This window comes from Hyla sarda, chromosome 6, assembly GCF_029499605.1.
Source record: "Hyla sarda isolate aHylSar1 chromosome 6, aHylSar1.hap1, whole genome shotgun sequence".
In the NCBI taxonomy this organism is placed as follows: domain Eukaryota; kingdom Metazoa; phylum Chordata; class Amphibia; order Anura; family Hylidae; genus Hyla; species Hyla sarda.
The window spans coordinates 183,726,624-183,744,551 of record NC_079194.1 but is presented as its reverse complement, the minus strand read 5'-3'; the positions used below and the strand labels follow the sequence as shown (position 1 = coordinate 183,744,551).

At 46.8% G+C, this 17,928-nt stretch overlaps 1 protein-coding gene across 4 annotated transcripts in view; it reads right to left on the bottom strand.

Annotated features, from left to right (window-relative positions):
* The window catches only part of ANKRD11 (ankyrin repeat domain containing 11), a 421,326-nt gene extending 408,887 nt beyond the window's left edge, over positions 1–12,439 (bottom strand). For 2 of the 4 annotated variants that reach the window (XM_056526022.1, XM_056526021.1), the window contains exon 1: positions 11,932–12,439. The gene's annotated coding sequence lies outside the window, so the exon portion shown is untranslated. The remainder of the gene's footprint in view (positions 1–11,931) is intronic. The other 2 variants (XM_056526025.1, XM_056526024.1) reach the window with 1 other exon arrangement.
* Between the last annotated feature and the right edge of the window lie 5,489 nt (positions 12,440–17,928).

Genomic DNA, 17,928 nt, shown 5'->3' with positions numbered 1-17,928 from the left:
TTCAAACCATGTAAGTAGGGTATCATTTTACAGGGGGGTGAAAATTTTATTTAAAAAAAACTACTTGTCCATGGGACTAAAATCCACATGTTCCTCATGACGATCTACATGTACGGGCCAATTTTCACTTTGAAAACACTTGTTTTTTCCTCCTTGCCCTATAATAGCCATAACCACCTACTATAATGATACCTTTTAATTTTTCAATAATATTCTCTGAAACAAAAAAAAAAAAAAAAAGAATTATTTTATACACAAAAAAAAAATATTAAAAAAAAATCGGTCAAGTGAAATTGAAATAGTAAAATTTTGCTAATTTGGTGTTTTTCTTTTCTATGCCATTTAACTTGTGGTGGAGCTAACATGTTTTGATATTTTAGGCCTGATTACAGCAATACCAGATTTGTATAGTTTGTCATGTTTTACTAATTTTAACCTGTTCAGGACCCAGAACGTACCTGTACACCCGTGGGAATTTCGGTCACTGTCAAGCGCAGGGCGGGGACCGGACCGGGGTGACTGTTGATAACGATCAGAAGGCACCACGCGCAAATACCATCTGGGGGTCATCAGACACCCCCCCATGTCGGCATGAATTCACACTTGCGATTTGCAGCGATTACGGGTCTATAGGGATAGGAGTGAAGTGGCACCACACCTATTGGTCGTATAGAGGTGACGACCAATAGCAGATCGGGGCAGTGGGCGGTTAACGTCCGGTTTTGCCCACCCACAATAGGCGGGGGAGAACGGGGAAGTCCACTTACCGCGGCGGAGGCGACGATCTGTGACGGGGTTCGGTGGCTCCCTGGACTCTACGGAGGCCGGTGAGTTGCCTAGCAACATCTGGAAGGCTAGAGTTTGAGCCCACTATACAGTGCTCTCTAAACTGTAGCCCTCCAGATGTTGCAAAACTGCAAATCCCAGCATGCCCAAACAGAAAACAGCTGTCTCGGCATGCTGGGAGTTGTAGATGCGTACCTTCAGCTGTTGCATGACTACATCTCCCAGCATGTCCTTCGGCGATCAGAACATGCTGGGAGTTGTAGTTTTGCAACAGCTGGAGGCACACTGGTTGGAAACTACTGAGTTAGGTTCTGTTACCTAACTGAAGGTTTTCCAATCAGTTTGCCTCCAGCTGTTGCAAAACTACAACTCCCAGCATGCACGGTCAGTACATGCTGAGAGTTGTAGTTTTGAAGCAGCTGGAGGTTTGCGCGCCCCCCATGTGAATGTACAGGGTACATTCACACGGGCAAGTTTACAGTAAGTTTCCTACTTGAAGTTTGAGCTGCGGAAGTTTTTTCGCCGCAGCGCAAAATCCTAGCGGGAAGCTCACAGTAACCCGCCAGTGTGAATGTACCCTAAAAACACTACACCACAACATAAGAGTAAAAAACTACATATACACCCCTTACACTGCCCCCCCCCCCACCCCAATAAGAATGAAAAACATATTGCATGGCAGTGTTTCCAAAACGGAGCCTCCAGCTGTTGCAAAAACAACAACTCCCAGCATTTCCAGACAGCCACTGTCCAGGCATGCTGGGAGTTTAGCAACAGCTGGAAGGAGTATTCTACGCCAGTGATTCCCAGTGTCCACCCCTATGCAATCCTTATCTCCGTACTCGGGAGAAATTGTACTACATACCAGTGTGAATGTACCCTAAAAACACAACACGAACACAAAGGGTAAAACACTACATATACACCCCCTTACACTGTCCCCCCCCCAATAAAAATGAAAAAACGTATTATATGGCAGTGTTTCCAAAACAGCCTCCAGCTGTTGCAAAACCACTCCCAGCATTTCCGGACAGCCACTGACTGTCCAGGCATGCTCCCCCCCCGCCCCCCCCCCCCGAGTAAGAACACACCCCATGTGGGTGTAAAGTGCTCTGCGGGCAAACTACAATGCTCAGAAGAGAAGGAGAACCATTGGGCTTTTGAAGAGAGAATTTGTCCAGAATTGAAGGCCATGTGTGTTTACAAAGCCCCCATAGTGCCAGAACAATGGACCCACACCCACATGTGACCCCATTTTGGAAACTAAACCCCCTCATGTAATGTAATAAGGGGTGCAGTGAGCATTTATGCCCAACAGGTGTCTGACAGATTTTTGGAACAGTGGTCCGCGAAAATGAAAAACTAATTTTTCATTTGCACAGCCCACTACTGTTCCAAAGATCTGTCAAACGCCAGTGGTGTGTAAATGCTCACTGCACCCCTTATTAAATTCTGTGAAGGGTGTAGTTTCCAAAATGGGTTCACATGTGGGGGGGTCCACTGTTCTGGCACCACGGGGGGGGGGGGGCTTTGTAAACGCACATGGCCCCGACTTCTATTCCAAACAAATTCTCTTTCCAAAAGTTCAAATGCCGCTCCTCTTCTGAGCATTGTAGTGCGCCAGCAGAGCACTTGACATCCACACATGGGGTATTTCCATACTCAGAAGGAGTGGGGTTACACATTTTGGGGGTAATTTTCTCCTATTACTCCTTGTAAAAATGTACAATTTTGAGAAAAACCTGCATTTTAGTGTAAATTTTTTTATCATTTACAAATCCAACTTTAAACAAAAAGTCGTCAAACACCTGTGAGGTGTTAAGGCTCACTGTACCCCTCGTTACGTCCCTTAAGGGGGTGTAGTTTCCAAAATAGAATGCCATGTGGATTTTATTTTTATTTTTTTTTGCGCTGTTCTGGCACCATAGGGGCTTCCTAAATGTGACATGCCCCCCCAAAAACCAGTTCAGCAAGATTTGCTTTCCGAAAGCCAAATGTGTCTCCTCTGAGCATTGCAGTGCGCCAGCAGAGCACTTGACGTCCACACATGGGTTATTTCCATACTCAAAAGATGGGTTACAAATTTTGGGGGGCATTTTCTCCTATTACCCCTTGTAAAAATTTAAAATGTGACGGAAAACTAGCATTTTAGTGGAAATTTTTTTTTTTAAAACCATTTACACATCCAAATTTAACGAGAAGTCGTCAAACACCTGTGGGGTGTTAATGCTCACTGTACCCCTTGTTACGTTTTTTGAGGGGTGTAGTTTCCAAAATAGTATGCCATGTGTTTTTTGCTGTTCTGGCACCATAGGGGCTTCTTAAATGTGACATGCCCCCTAAAAACCATTTCAGAAGAACTCGCTCTCCAAAATCCCACTGTCGCTCCTTCCCTTCTGAGCCCTCTAGTGCACCCACAGAGCACTTGATATACACGAGGTATTTCCTTACGAGAGAAATTGGGTTACACATTTTAGGAAGATTACTCTCCTTTTACCCCTTTTAAAAATTCAAAAACTGCAGGGGTGTGGAAATTTTTCTAAAAAACTACTTGTCCACGGGACTAAAACGGAGCAAAATCTACTTGTCCCTCATGAGGATCCACTTGTCCGGGCCAATTTTTGCTTTTACACTCGTTTTTCCCTCCTTGCCCTATAATAGCCACAACTACCGTATTTTTGGCCGTATAAGACGCACTTTCTTCCCCAAAACATGGGAGGGAAAAGTTTATGCGTCTTATACGGCGAATACACACCTATCGGGTCGGTCCCTGCAGCCATCAACGGCCGGGTCCCGCGGCTAATACAGGATATCACCGATCGCGGTGATGCCCTGTATTAACCCTTCAGACGCGGCGATCAAAGTCGGGCTGTCGGGCTGTTCACGGCGTCCCTAACAGCTTACAGGACACTGGGATGGACCTTACCTGCCTCATCGGTGTCTGCTCCGTGCTGGGATCCCCTGCATGGCGGCACTCTCCATCGTAGTCATCCCTTCATCCAATAGGAGCGGCGTGCGTAGCGACGAGATGACGGCGACGGAGAGCGTGGATCCCGGGGAAGACTACGTCCGGAGCGTCGGGGACACCCCGTGGACGCGGCGACAGCGATGGAGCGACATCCAGGGCAGCGGTGACAGGTCCGGAGCGGCGGGGGACACGTGAGTACTACCTCCTATCCAGTGGTCTTCAACCTGCGGACCTCCAGATGTTGCAAAACTACAAGTTTTGCAACATCTCGAGGTCCGCAGGTTGAAGATCACTGTTGGGTGCAGAATCTTTTTTTTTTAGATTTTGCACCTTTAAAATTGGGTGCGTCTTATATGCCGGTGCGACCTATAGGGCGAAAAATACGGTACCTACTAGGGATCGACCGATTTTTGGGCATTATCGGTATTGGCAATTACCTTGCCGATAAGCCGATAATGCCCCCCGCACTGCTCCGGCCCCATTGCCTCCCCAATCCCCGGTTTTATAATTACCTGTTCCCGGGGCCCACGCTACTTCAGGCTCCTGCTGCATCCTGCGTTACGCTGTGCGCAATGACGAGTGACGTGCCCGACGTCACCGTCAGTGCGAACAGTGACAGCTCAGGAGGACGCCACCGGAGCCAGATATATAGAGAGGACCCCGGGGAACAGGCAATTATAAAACCGGGGACGGGAGGAGGCAATGGGGCCGGGCCGGGGCGCGACGCGGCGGTAGGGGGGCGCGGCAGCGGTGATAGGACTCAGGACCCCCGGACAGGCAGGGGGAGAGAAGCGGGTGGCGGCGGCAGCCTATGGCACCGCAAAAGCCACTGCAGTGCATTGATTTAAAGCGCCCGCTTTAAGTCAATGATCTGCAGTGGTGTCGCGGGGGGATAAATAGCCGATAACTTATACTGATATTCCGGTATAAGTTATCGGCTATCGGTCCTAAAAAAAAACTATATCGGTCGATCCCTAGTACCTACTATAATGATACCTTTTAATTGATCCATAACATTCTCCGAACAAAAAAATATATATATTAGGTGAAGTGAAAGTGAAATAGTAAAAGATAACTTTGCGTAATTGGTGGTTTTCTTTTCTACGCCATTTACCTTGTGGTTGAGATAACATGTTAGTTTCATACTTTAGGCCGGCCTGATTACAGCAATACCAGATTTTATACAATTTACGTCATGTTTTACTTATTTTTTAATTGCCATTTTTTGACCACTAATTTCCCCCCCCCCCCGCATACCATGCTGTATGAGGGCTATTTTTTTGCGCCATAATCTCTTTTTGTATAGGTATCATTTTGGTATTGATCTGACTTTTTAAAATCGCTTTTTAACTTTCTCTGGGGATATTATAAAAATTGCAATTCTGTGGTTTGGTGTTTTTTTTTTACATTTACCGTACAGGATACATAATGTTATATTTTAATAAGTCGTACAATTATGCACGCAGCGATACCAAATTTGTTTATATGTTTTTATATAGGAAAAGGGGGTGATTTGAATTGTTAACATTTGACAGTGGCGATCTAAAGTGTTAATAGCCAGCCGCGGCTGGACGATCTAAAGGGTTAATAGTCACCGCATGCTGGCTATTAGCGGCGGCCCCCAGCTACTGAGAACAGCCGAGGGCAGCAGAGTATGGAGCGGGCACGAGTCCTCCCCTCAGCTCAGCGAACGTTTCTGAAGCTAGAGCTGGGGGGAGCGCAGGCAGAGCACACAGGTCTGCACGGGGAGAAATAAGCCACGCCCCCTCATCTCCCCCGCAGGTCTGCATTGCAGAAAGAAGGTAGAGCAGGGGGAATGAGGACATACACAGCTTCTCATCTCCCCCTGCACTGCCTTCAGGTGTGAGGCGAATTTCCGGAGCGAGAGAACTGAGGGGAGGAGCAGTTCGGTTTTTGCATGGGTTCGGAAATCTCACCTCACACCGGAGGCTGCAGAGTACGGAGCGGGCAGGAATCCAGAGCCCGCTCCATACAGACTGCTGAGCCCCGCAGCACTTGTCAGGTCCGGCCCTGCTTGCCCGAAGCCGGGCTAAGGGCCAGAAAAATTCACCTGCCTGGCACCCGGAACTGTATGTTCCAGTCGTCGGGCGATAGGAATTCCACATCCCTGAACTTGGTCTTCAAGAACATGCGAGTGTAAAAAAAAAAAAAAAAAAAAAAATGAAGATTTTGAATTTTCTCCTTCAATTTGCTGCTATTCCTGTGAAACATCTAAAGGGTTAACAAACCTTTTGAATGTCATTTTGACTACTCTGAGGGGAGCAGTTTTCATAATGGGGTCACTTATTGGGTATTTTTAATTAGAAGGCCCTTGAAATCCACTTCAAAACTGAACTGGTCCCTGAAAATCTTCGATTTTGAAAATTTTGCTAAAAATGTGAAAATTGCTGCTATACTTTGAAGCCCTCTGATGTCTTCCAAAAGTAAAAATTATGCAAACATAAAGTAGACAGTATATGAATCAATATATAATTTGGAATATTCAGTTTCCTTATAAGCAGAGAGCTTCAAAGTAAATAAAAAAAAAAATAAAGCACTTTTTCATAAAATTTTAGCATTTTTCACCAAGAAATGATGCAAGTATCAACAAAATTTTACCACTAACAAAGTAGAATATGTCACGAAAAAAAAACAAGTCTTGGAATCAGAATGAAAAGTAAAAGCATCCCAGAGCTATTAATGCTTAAAGAGAGTGTGGTCAGATTTGCAAAAAATTGTCCTACAGTGAAAATTGTCTGGGCCCTTAAGGGGTTAAATCCCCCCCCTCCTTTTCCCAAGTCCCATATAAAAAATATATAAACATAATAAAAATAAACATATGTGGTATCGCGTGTGTAAATGTATTTTTAATTACACCGCACGTTCAATGGCGTACGCGCAAAAAAAATCCCAAAGTCCAAAATAGCGTTTTTTTTTATCACTTTTTATACCATTAAAAAAAATATAAATATATATTATAATATATAAATATATATTATAATATATATATATATATATATATATATATATATATATATATATAAAAATAAAATAAAAAAGCGATCAAAAAGTCTGATCATAAAAATGGTACCAATTAAAACATCAGATCACGGCACAAAAAATTAGCTCTCATACTAACCTGTACACGGAGAAATAAAAAAAGTTACAGGGGTCAGAAAGGGTCAATTTTAAATGTATTAATTTTCGTGCATTTTGGTAATTTTTTTTTCCCAAAAGTACGACAAAATTAAACCTATATAAGTTGGGCATCATTTTAACCGTATGGCCCTACAGAAGATAAAGTTTCATTTTTACCAAAAAATGTACTGCGTAGAAACGCAAGCCCCAAAATTTACAAAATGGTGTTTCTGCTATAATTTTTTCGCACAATGATTTTTTTTCCCGTTTTGCCGTAGATTTTTCGTTAAAATGACCGATGTCATTACAAAGTAGAATTGGTGGCGCAAAAAATAAGCCCACATATTTTTAGGGGCAAAATTGAAAGGGTTATGATTTTTGAAAGGTGAGGAGGTAAAAACGAAAGTGCAGCAACAGAAAAATGCTTGGTCCTTAAGGGGTTAAGGTCAAAATAGGTTGTGTCCTTAAGGTGTTAAAGTGGGCCTTTCACTTAAACTGGACATGTCAAGGTTTTGCTCGATGTGGGTCTGAGTGTTCATATCTCAGAAAATTAGGAGAATGCGCTGGGAGAAGTCTGCGCACTCTTCTGCCAGTCCAAGACACGTTCCATAGACCTACACTATGAGACCTGCTTGACCAGGTGACAAAGTCGGGAAAGAACACAGAGCGTAAACTCCTCCAGATTGGTAAAGGTCTAAACACTTGGACCCCCGCCAAACAAAGCTTTTTACAGGTCACTAGGACATGTCAAAAGTTTTTCCAAACGGCAGTGCCCATTCAAGGCAGCATTGCGTTTAAAGCACAATTGTCATGAAATGTTGGTGCCATAACATGCACACAGCCTTTGTACTTTCATGACTGCAAAAAAAAAAAAAAAAAAAAAAAATAAAGCTTTTATTCAAAGCCACTGACTGTTGGAAAGGCGTGGCGCGATGTACGAGATGCCCCGCCGCCACGCCTACCCCGTAGGTCAGCGCTGGGACCGCTGTGTGATTGACAGGTCCCAGCACATGCGCCTTTCTGCTAATCTAACCTGCGTGCCGCAATGTGTCATCCAGCAAGCGCTCGCTCCCGCCACCGTCTTCCTCTGCAGTGCTAGGTGCAGAGAGTGCTTCCTCTCTGCACCTTGTATTGAGAACTAACCTGATTGCGCGCTGCTCTGCGCAGGCGCACTGAGGAGCAAGACGGCGCCAGGAGCGAGCACTGGCTGGATGACACGCAGCGGTGCGCAGGTTAGATTAGCTGACGGGCACATGCGCTGGGACCTGTGTGTCAATCACACAGCGGTCCCAGCGCTGACATATAGCGTAGGCGTGGGGGTGGGCATGGCATCGCGTACCTCGCACCACGCCTATCCGACCGTCAGTGGCTTTGAATAAAAAAAAAAAAAAAAATTTGCAGTCATGAAAGCCTGCATATTTCAGGTAAAAATATTGCTATACCCACCACCTGCACACAGTACAAAAGACTGTGCAGGTTATTGCACCAAAATTTCATGACAGTTGCGCTTTAAAGTAAAACAAAAACAGCATGCAGAAGCTAGGGGGCTTCATGTACACTGTCACTAAAAGTACTTAAAATGAGCACTTTCTGACAGTGGAGAGCACAGAGGAGTGCCATCAGAGAGGTGAGGAGTTCCCTGTTTCTTCCAGCAGGCAAAATGTTACGGCACTGAGCGCTACACCGGCAGCGGGATGACACGGGAGTCGGGTGAAGCTTAGAGTCCAACTTTTTATTAATTTCATAAAAAGCAGTCATACATAGGTCAACGCGTTTTGGAGGGGCCCCCTCCTTCCTCAGGTCTGAGCTCGGACCTGAGGAAGGAGGGAGCCCCTCCAAAACGTGTTGTCCTATGTATGACTGCTTTTTATCAAATTAATAAAAAGTTGTACACCAAGTTTCACCCGACTCCCGTGTCATCCCGCCGCCGGTGTAGCGCTTGAAGTGCCGTAACCTTTGCCTGCTGGAAGAAACAGGGAACCCCTGCAAGGATTCCCTTCTCCAACATCTGTATTCTCTTATCTCCACCTTCCTCGACTGGACCGATGGCCAGCTGCTCCCGGCACTCGTTCAAAAGAACCTGCTGAATGCATTTCACAGCATTGCGCCTGCATGTAGTGCAGCCTGACAATGTGAGCAATACTTCACTTTCTCACCCACCCCCGCAGTAGCAATATATAGCGCCATCCCTGTCTCTTATTTTCTCCTACATCAAACAGGAGGGAGCACAGAGTAGTGCTAGCTCACCCTCACTTACTGGATTTTACGCATGCCTGTGCTTCAGCTTGGACAAAGCCATGATTTCTATAAAAATGAAATAAAATTCTCTTATGAAGTATATATCAGAAAGGGTAATGTTTTGTCAAAATGCACAACGTATAAAGTTTTTGTATCTGACAGTGCCCATTTATCGAGCTAAGCGGTATGAGCAAAAACGAGTATCACAGTATTTTTTGCAAGTGTTGGCGGTTCCACTGTATGTTTCCAACCCCCCCCCCCCCCCCCCATGTGTGTCCTGGGTGCTTCTCTTCCAACACCCCCCCCCCCCATGAATCATCAGCTGCGCTGTTCCCACATCATGTCACCGCAAGTGATCCTCGGCTCATCATCCTATGAGTTGCGGGCCGCCAGCGCTAGAAATCGGTACTGTACTACAAATAACATTTCCCGGGCTCTGGTACAGTCTTCACTGTCCTGCGCTGCAGTCCTTCCTTTCTCTTTCCTTGGGCGGGAAAGTCAAAGAGCCGCCAGCCTACCATCGACCGTGGCTGGACATCGTTGCGGCCGGTGATAGGCTGCGCGCACTGTCATTTATGAAGCTGGCCTGCTCCTTACATGACAGTGGGCTCAGCCTATCAGCGGCCGAGGCGGGACAATGTTACGGCCGGTGATAGGCTGACTGCTCTGTGACGTTCCCATCCCCAGGACTGCGGCGGAGGGACCATGAGGGCAGTAACGAGGAATGTCGGAAGGTGAGTTAAAGTTTATTTTGTTTATTTTTGCAGCCCGGGCAACGTTATTTGTCGTACAGTACAGATTCCTAGCGCCAGCAGCCCGCAACTCATCGGAGGATGAGCAGAGGATCTCTTGTGGGTGACATGTGAGGACAGATGTGGGGACAGTGCAGCTGATAATTCATTTGGGGGGCAGAAGAAAAGCAGAACATCGCTCGCGGGTCACATATGGATTAGTTCCCAGACGTGGGGACAGCACGCTGCGGCAGATAGTTCACTCATTCGAAGGGGGGTAGGCACACAATCGGTATTGCGGTATGGGAAAAATTCATGTTTTTCAAAATTTTGGTATGAACCAGTATACTAGGGATGTAAGAAAAAAAATCGATTCTCGCGATAATCGCGATTTTTCATTTGCCGATACAGAATCGATTCAAAATATTTTTGAATCGATTCTTTTAGGGATGTGAAATTTTTATCTGCGGACGCCCGTATCTTACCTGCCAACGAGCCCGCGAAGCTCCGGTACAGGTGTTCGGTCCCCGGGCTGTATTCTTCTTACTTCCTGTTAGTCCGGCACGTCACATGGAGCTTCAGCCTATCACCAGCCGCAGCGATGTCCCGCCTCCGCTGGTGATAGGCTGAAGCTCCATGTGACGTGCCGGACTAACAGGAAGTAAGAAGAATACAGCCCGGGGACCGAACACCTGTACCGGAGCTTCGCGGGCTCGTTGGCAGGTAAGATAAAGTGCGTTTTATTTTATTTTGCAGCCCGGACGGGATAACATGAGAAAAGTGTGCACCGGAGTACTAGATCGCCGCTGTCAAAGCTGACAGCGGCGTCTATTGGGATCTATGAATGCTCCCAGGTGGGCGATGTATCGCGATATATCGCGATGTATCGTCACCTAGACGGTATCGCGATATATCGAATCGCCACACTGGTATCGCGATTCGAATCGAATCGCCAAATTCTTGGCGATTCACACCCCTACAGTATACCGCCCAGCACTACCCATTTAAATTCTTACACACCACTGCATGTGTATTTTTTTTTTGCAGTGGTCATAGATTTATCATTTGCTAATTTTGTGAAGTCACTAATTTATGAGCAGTGGACCACATTCATGTGCCAAGTCACAAGAAGTCTGACCACACAGTAAAAAGTATCTATACAACGCAATATTTCCTGTCATCACTGATGCTTCTGCACACCATTCATGAAAGGCTCAGATGACACAAATACACTGAATGCCAGCATTCTTAATAAAGTGACCAGGTTCTGTATCTGCACCCAATGAAAATCCCCAAACAGACCACATCTATTATGTTCCATCATGCATTAAAGAGGGGGATTGTCAAACACCAGCCAAGATTTTGTTAAAGTTCTTCATAGTCCATGAAGCATCAGTCTTACTTGCACTTATATTACCCATATCCTCAAAACTGTAACACTTGTGGTGTCCATCTAAGATCTAAACACTCCCCATTACATATAAAAAAAATTTAAAAAATTTAGTTACCACCAACATGGTAACACCTTGTGACTTGAGGTCTGTCAGTATGCAGCAGCAAAAAAAAAAAAAAAAATCCAGAACCATATACTATCTGATTATAGTGACTCATGCCATTAGACAGTAACACCTACACCTTGAGGAGAGATAATAGTAGATAGTAGATAGGGTGCAGGTGATTCCCACAGTAAACAAATCCTAGCTTTTATTTCTCAGAGGACACAAATTCTATCCTATGACATTCCAATCCCTAGTGAAAATGAGAACAGAGCTCAACCAGGCCCCACTTATGTTACTGGAAGAGACTAAAGGAAACATCACGAAGTTGAGAGGCCACAGACAAGAGACACTAACAAAACCCGTCACCCAGGACTACAACCATAGCTAGAAGACCAGAATGGACTTTTCTATGGAGGTGTGCCCACCTATGAAGTAAAGGAAGTTACACATCAGGTGACCTGAAGTGCCCAGTCTGTTTGTGGGGAGCACCACATGGCACAGGTCACCCTGCAGCAGCCTGGCATATGCCCATAGACCTTCCACACATTGCGCAGCGTGTCTCAGCTCTTACCGCGTGTGCGCGCCGCTCCCCGGGAAGCCGTCTCTTACAAGTCCGTAATCCCGACTCCCTGGCGGCTGGAGCCCCGCGGTGTTGGGGCCGGTGCTGAGGAGGAGGAGGAGGGAGGGAAGGCCGCGAACTTGCGCATGGACCCAGCGGGGGCCGCGGCCTACCTCCCCCTCCTCCCCTCCTCCGGTAACCGGGATGGAAGTGTGTGTGGGTGGGGAGGGGGAACAAAAACCAGCGAAAGCCGATAAAGAACAAAAAAGGGAGTCGGCGAGGTCTCTTCTGACCTCCGGGGTAATTGTAGTGTCCAGTAACGAGGTCCTGACAGGAAAACGTCCTAAGGCCTCGTCAACGAAAGAAGGAGGTGGCGGGGCGGTGACCAAAAGCCAGCAACAAGGAGTCCAGAGTGCGGTGTGCTTCCCGCTCGCTCGGTGCGGGGAGGAGCCCCCGCTGCCGGTTGTTTTTTTCCTCACAGGCCGCTCCCGTGCGCGCGCCCAAACGCTTGCATCACGAACCGCTTCTACGCGCCCTTTGACTCCCTCAAGGCGCGCTCCCTGGGAGAGGAGAGATGGCGACGTGACGCGCGCTCCTATTGGCCCAAACCACAGAGACCGTCTGCCTTGTCCACGCTGATTGGTCCTACTTACTGGTGACGTAAGAGAGATGCGGCGGTGGGAGGGGAAAGGAAGAGAGAACGAGAAGGGGGCGGGGCATGGCTGCCATGTCTTATCCGCTTTCTAGCTTCTGTTGTTGTGTGTTGCAAGTGACGTCAGGGACAGGGGCAATGCCGAGACGTTATTTTTGCCTGGAAGGAAAATGTCAATCTAAGACGCAGTGTAGTCTGATTGGTCAGTTCTACTGCATGAGGGACAGACTGCTCCTGCCCCGCCCCTCACTGCATATGATTGATCTCCTGACGTGAAACAGAAAAGAGGCTTTACGTGTAAGTATATAATCTTGAAAGATTTATTAAAACTCGTACAGAGGAAAAGTTAACCAGTTGCCCATAGCAAGCAATCAGATCGCTTCTTTCCGTTTTCAGATTACTTTAGTAATTCATTAAGCAATCTTATTGGTTGCTATTGGCAACTGCATCACTTTTCCTCTTTAGGCTAGGATTCCACTAGTTTTTTTTCCTGTCAGTTTTTGGAATACTGCCACTGCAGTTTTTGAGCCAAAGTCAGAAGTGGAACCATAAGGGAGGAGAAGTGTAAGTCCGTCCTTTATATGTCCTATTCCTTTTGAATACACTTCTGGCTTTGGCTCAAAACTGCAGTGGCAGATCTCCAAAAACTGCCAGAGAAAAAATCAAGTGGAAACCTAGCCTCACAGATTTTGATAAATCTCCCCTGATTATGTGACGTGATTCATAATGGATTTGTGGTCTGGAATAAAACTCTCCCTAATAATCAACCTATTATTGACAAGGATTTTTATTTTTTGATTGTCTCATTTCCAAGTCATAGCTTATTTTTTTATTTTTTAGTCCACATAACTATTTAACCTCTTAAGGACGTAGGGAGTATGCATACGCCCTGCATCCCGAGTCCTTAAGGACGTGGGGCGTATGGTATGCATACGCCCGTGGGAATTCTGGTCCCCACCGCTAGCCGGTTGGGGACCGGACTCGGATGCCTGCTGAAATCATTCAGCAGGCATCCCGTCCCAATCGCTGGAGGGGATCCTGAGATCCCCTCATACTGGTGATCGCCGCAGTACGCCGGTAAACACTTACTGGCCGTCTGCGGTGCCTCCGGGTCACGTGGGTCACATGTGACCCCATGACCCGGATAAGGATGATGATTGGTGGTGTAACAGACACCACCAATCATCATCCATAACGTACTGGGGGGCGGCACTGTTGCCATCAGTACAGCAGTGATTGGGCTGCCGCAGTGACCGCACCAATCACTGCAGTTTTATGAGGGGGAGGTGGGATCAGGAGCACGATGCTTCGTTCTGCCCACCATTTTCTTCTCATCTGGTGTGCAGGACTTGGCTCTGTTACCCCATCTCCGCCTCACAGCCAACAAAGTGCCCCCTTGTCCCGTTTCTGTAGCCCCTTGGCACAGAAAGCAGTAAGGGTTAGCTTTAGATTAGGTAGGGACAGTAAGGAGTTAAAAATGTTTTTTTAAAAATGTTTTATTGCAGCGTACAATCAGTAGGTGTCCGTGGGTCCGTAGCACCTTTAGCTGCATGACCCTGTCCCTAGTGGGTCGCTGCGGTCTGCCGCTAGCGTTTTTTTTTTTTTTTTGGCACAGACCTTTTTTTTTTTTTTTTGCTTAATGTGTGGCTGGACCCTCTTAGCTATAAAAGAGCGGTCCGCCACCGTTAGCTAAAGCCCACCCGCCGCTGATCAGTCCCGTAGTACTGATCAGCGTTTATTTTTTTTTTGAGGTGCAGGCACTTTTTTGGGTTATAGCGGCTTTTTTATTTTTATTTTTGCACCTATAGTCGGTCCGTGCCACCAGTAGCAGGCCTGTGCTGTGTGGACGGACCGTACCTCTGTGTGCGGCCTGCCCCAGCGCTGTCAGTGATTTATCACTGATCAGCATTTTTTTGGGGTTCAGGCAGGGGAATTTTTTTCGGGGTTACGCGTTTTATTATTTTATTTTTCGGGGATTTTGTGTGGGGGTCTGTGTATGTGCCACCAGCCACTGTTCTGGGCTGAGTGGCTGGACCCCCACTGACTTCTGCGCTCCCTGTCGCCACCAAGCACTAATCAGTGCGCACACCACTGATTAGGTACATGCTTTTTTTTTTGCGCTAGAAGTCCTTTTTTTTTTGTAAGTTTTTTTCCCCTTTTTAGTTAATATTTTTTCTGTTAGGGCGGGTTAGGTTAGGTTAGGGCGGGTTAGGGAGGTATTATCGCACCACACCACACGCAGCACATACACCAATAACGTTTCCCCCCCACACATATATACTCTTCACCCCCATTAGAGTAGGGAAATGGCCCGCAGGGCGTTTTCAGCAGAGGAGGCATATGCCATACTTGCCTCCGACACTGAAAGCGTCTCAGAGGACGAGGAAGACCACACCTTCCTTATTTCCTCGTCCTCCTCATCATCTAGTTCTGATGATAAGCCACCAAGGTGGCGGAGACGCCGCCAAGCGGGTCCGCAAACCTCCTCTGACCCTGTGCCCCATGTTAGTATGAGTCCCCCTAACGCTCATACTAGTCAAGCCCCCCGGCCAAGTTCACTGGTGCCCCGTACCGGAGAACTTGTCTGGACTGAGCCAGCGGACCACAAGCCCGTGATTCCTGAGTTTGTTGGCGACTCAGGAATCAAAATTGACATTGTCGAGTTCACTGAAATGGACTTCTTTAGTTATTTTTTCAGTGACGACTTAGTCAATCTGATGGTTGACCAGACGAATCTGTACACCCAACAGTTCGTCGCCGCTCACCCGGGCTCACTCTTGGCTAGGCCCAATGGCTGGTTCCCAATCGATGCAGCCGAAATGAGGACATTTTGGGTCCTCGTGCTGCATATGGGCCTGGTCAAGAAACCCAGTGTCCGGCAATATTGGAGTGGGGATGTCCTCTACCAGACCCCGCTCTACAATATGGCCATGGCACGTTCGAGGCCATTCGGAAATGTTTGCATTATGCTGATAATGCGGCATGTCCCCCCCCCCCCCCCGAACTTATTCCGCGTATGACCGCCTGTATAAAATCAGGCCGGTCATCAATCACTTCGGGGCCAAATTTTGGGAGGCCTATGTCCCTGGAAGGGAGGTCGCTATTGATGAGTCTCTCTTCAGCTTTAAGGGGAGACTCAGCTTCCGGCAACACATCCCTACCAAGCGAGCGCGGTATGGCGTGAAGATGTATAAACTTTGCGAGAGTACCTCAGGGTACACTTGCAAGTTTATGGTGTATGAGGGACGAGATTCCCGTATTGAACCCCCAGATTGTTCCCCACTCTGGGTGTTAGCGGGAAAATCGTTTGGGGCCTTTTTCACCCATTGCTAGATAAAGGTTACCACCTTTACGTGGATAACTTTTATACTAGTATCCCTCTCTTCACATCCCTCGCCGCCAGATCCACGCTCGCTTGTGGGACAGTCTGGAAGAATCAAAGAGGCCTTCCTTCCTATCCCCTGCAGACTCCTATCCCCGGGGGTGAGTCCCGTGCCTTTTCCCATGAAAACCTGTTGCTGGTCAGGTATAAGGACAAGAGGGATGTCCTTATGCTCACCACTATTCATGGGAACGGCAGCACCCCTGTCCCTGTGCGAGGTACCGTGGGACCGATCCTCAAGCCCGATTGTATTCTGGACTGCAATCGGTATATGGGGGGAGTTGATCTTTCTGATCAAGTCCTCAAATCATATAATGCCATGCGGAAAACACGGGTATGGTACAAAAAAGTTGCGGTCTACATGGTTCAGGTTGCCATGTACAACTCTTTTGTACTGTTACAGTACGCTGGCAACACAGGGACATTCCTGCAGTTTCAAGAGGAAGTTCTAAAGACCCTCATCTTTGGTGACCGTCAAAGAGCGGGTCAGAGCACCTCTGGAACTGTGGGCACCCGGATCGTCCCCGGCCAACACTTTCCAGGTGAGGTCCCCCACACTGGAAAGAAGGGACGATCTCAGAAAAAATGCAGAGTGTGTCACAAGAGGGGGATTCGTAAGGACACCACCACTCAATGCGACACTTGCCTCGATCATCCGGGCCTCTGCATTAAGGAGTTTCAGGGAGTATCACACTACCATGAAGTACTACATTTTTTATCCTTTCACCTGATTTTCATTCCCCAGAATTCAACTCCAATGTACCAGTCCAGAGTACATTGTCTTCCAAATTTTAAAACCAACCCCCCCCCCCCCCCCCCCCAAAAAAAAATAAAAAAATCCCAAAACCTCTTTCCCAATACCCCTGTTATCTTTTTTTTCCCACCCAAAAATGGGTCATGGGACACAGAGTCAACAGCATTGGGGGTTTGCAGTTGCCTCAAATGCGCAGCGCTCTCTCTTCACCTGAGCATTTGAGGTAACAGAATAGGGACGGCCACAGGCCACACACATCACATTCCCAGAATGATGATTCAGAGCATAGGGTTTGGGGTGGGCATAATTTTTACTTTCAGCTATACTCTGGGTCATCATTCTGGGAATTGGCATATCAGTATTAAAATTGCAATTTTCATCCCCACCATATTACACTTCATCCATTCCTGGAAAATAAATTTAGGGAACACCCGTCTGTTCCAAATGTCCAATTCTTTCCTGTACACCTTCCCTAGGGGGTGTACTATTTGTAATATTCTCACATGTGGGTGTTCCTTTCTTGTATTTTCCTCTGAATGTATGTAACTGTTAGGTTCGTTAGAAACACCGGCCTCAAATGCGAAGAGTTCTCGCTCATGAGCTCTGTCGTATTTCCAGGCGACAATTCGGAGTCACATGTTAGTTGTTCCCAGAAAGATGAAGCAGAGCATAGGTTGAAAATTGCAATTTTCCAAAGCTACCCTTCATCCATTCCTGGAAAATAAATTTAGGAAACACCCGTGCGTTCAAAATGTCCTCTTTAGCCCTATACCCATTCCTCAGGGTGGGTACTTTCTGTAATGGTGTTTCATTTTTGTATTTTCCTCTGAATGTATGTAATAGTCAGCTACTGATATGCCATAGGCCTCAAATGCAAACAGACCTCTATGACTTCTGAGCCTTGTTGTGCGCCCGCCCAGCACTTTACCCCATATGTGGATGTGTTTCCATAGTCCATTGTCCATTGTAACCCAATTTCTCCAATTACCCCTTGTGAAAATGTCAAAAATTGGGTAACCCCAGCATTTTAGTGTAAAAAAAAATCTTATTTTTCATTTTGTCAGCCCACTGTTTAAAAAACCTGTGAGGTATAAGTACTCACTGTACCCCTTGTTACCTTCCTTGAGGGGTGTAGTTTCAAAATTGGGGTCACTTGCTGTTTTTTTTTTTGTTAGCTTTTACGTCAGAACCTCAACCATTTCAGTGCAAAGCACCACTTTA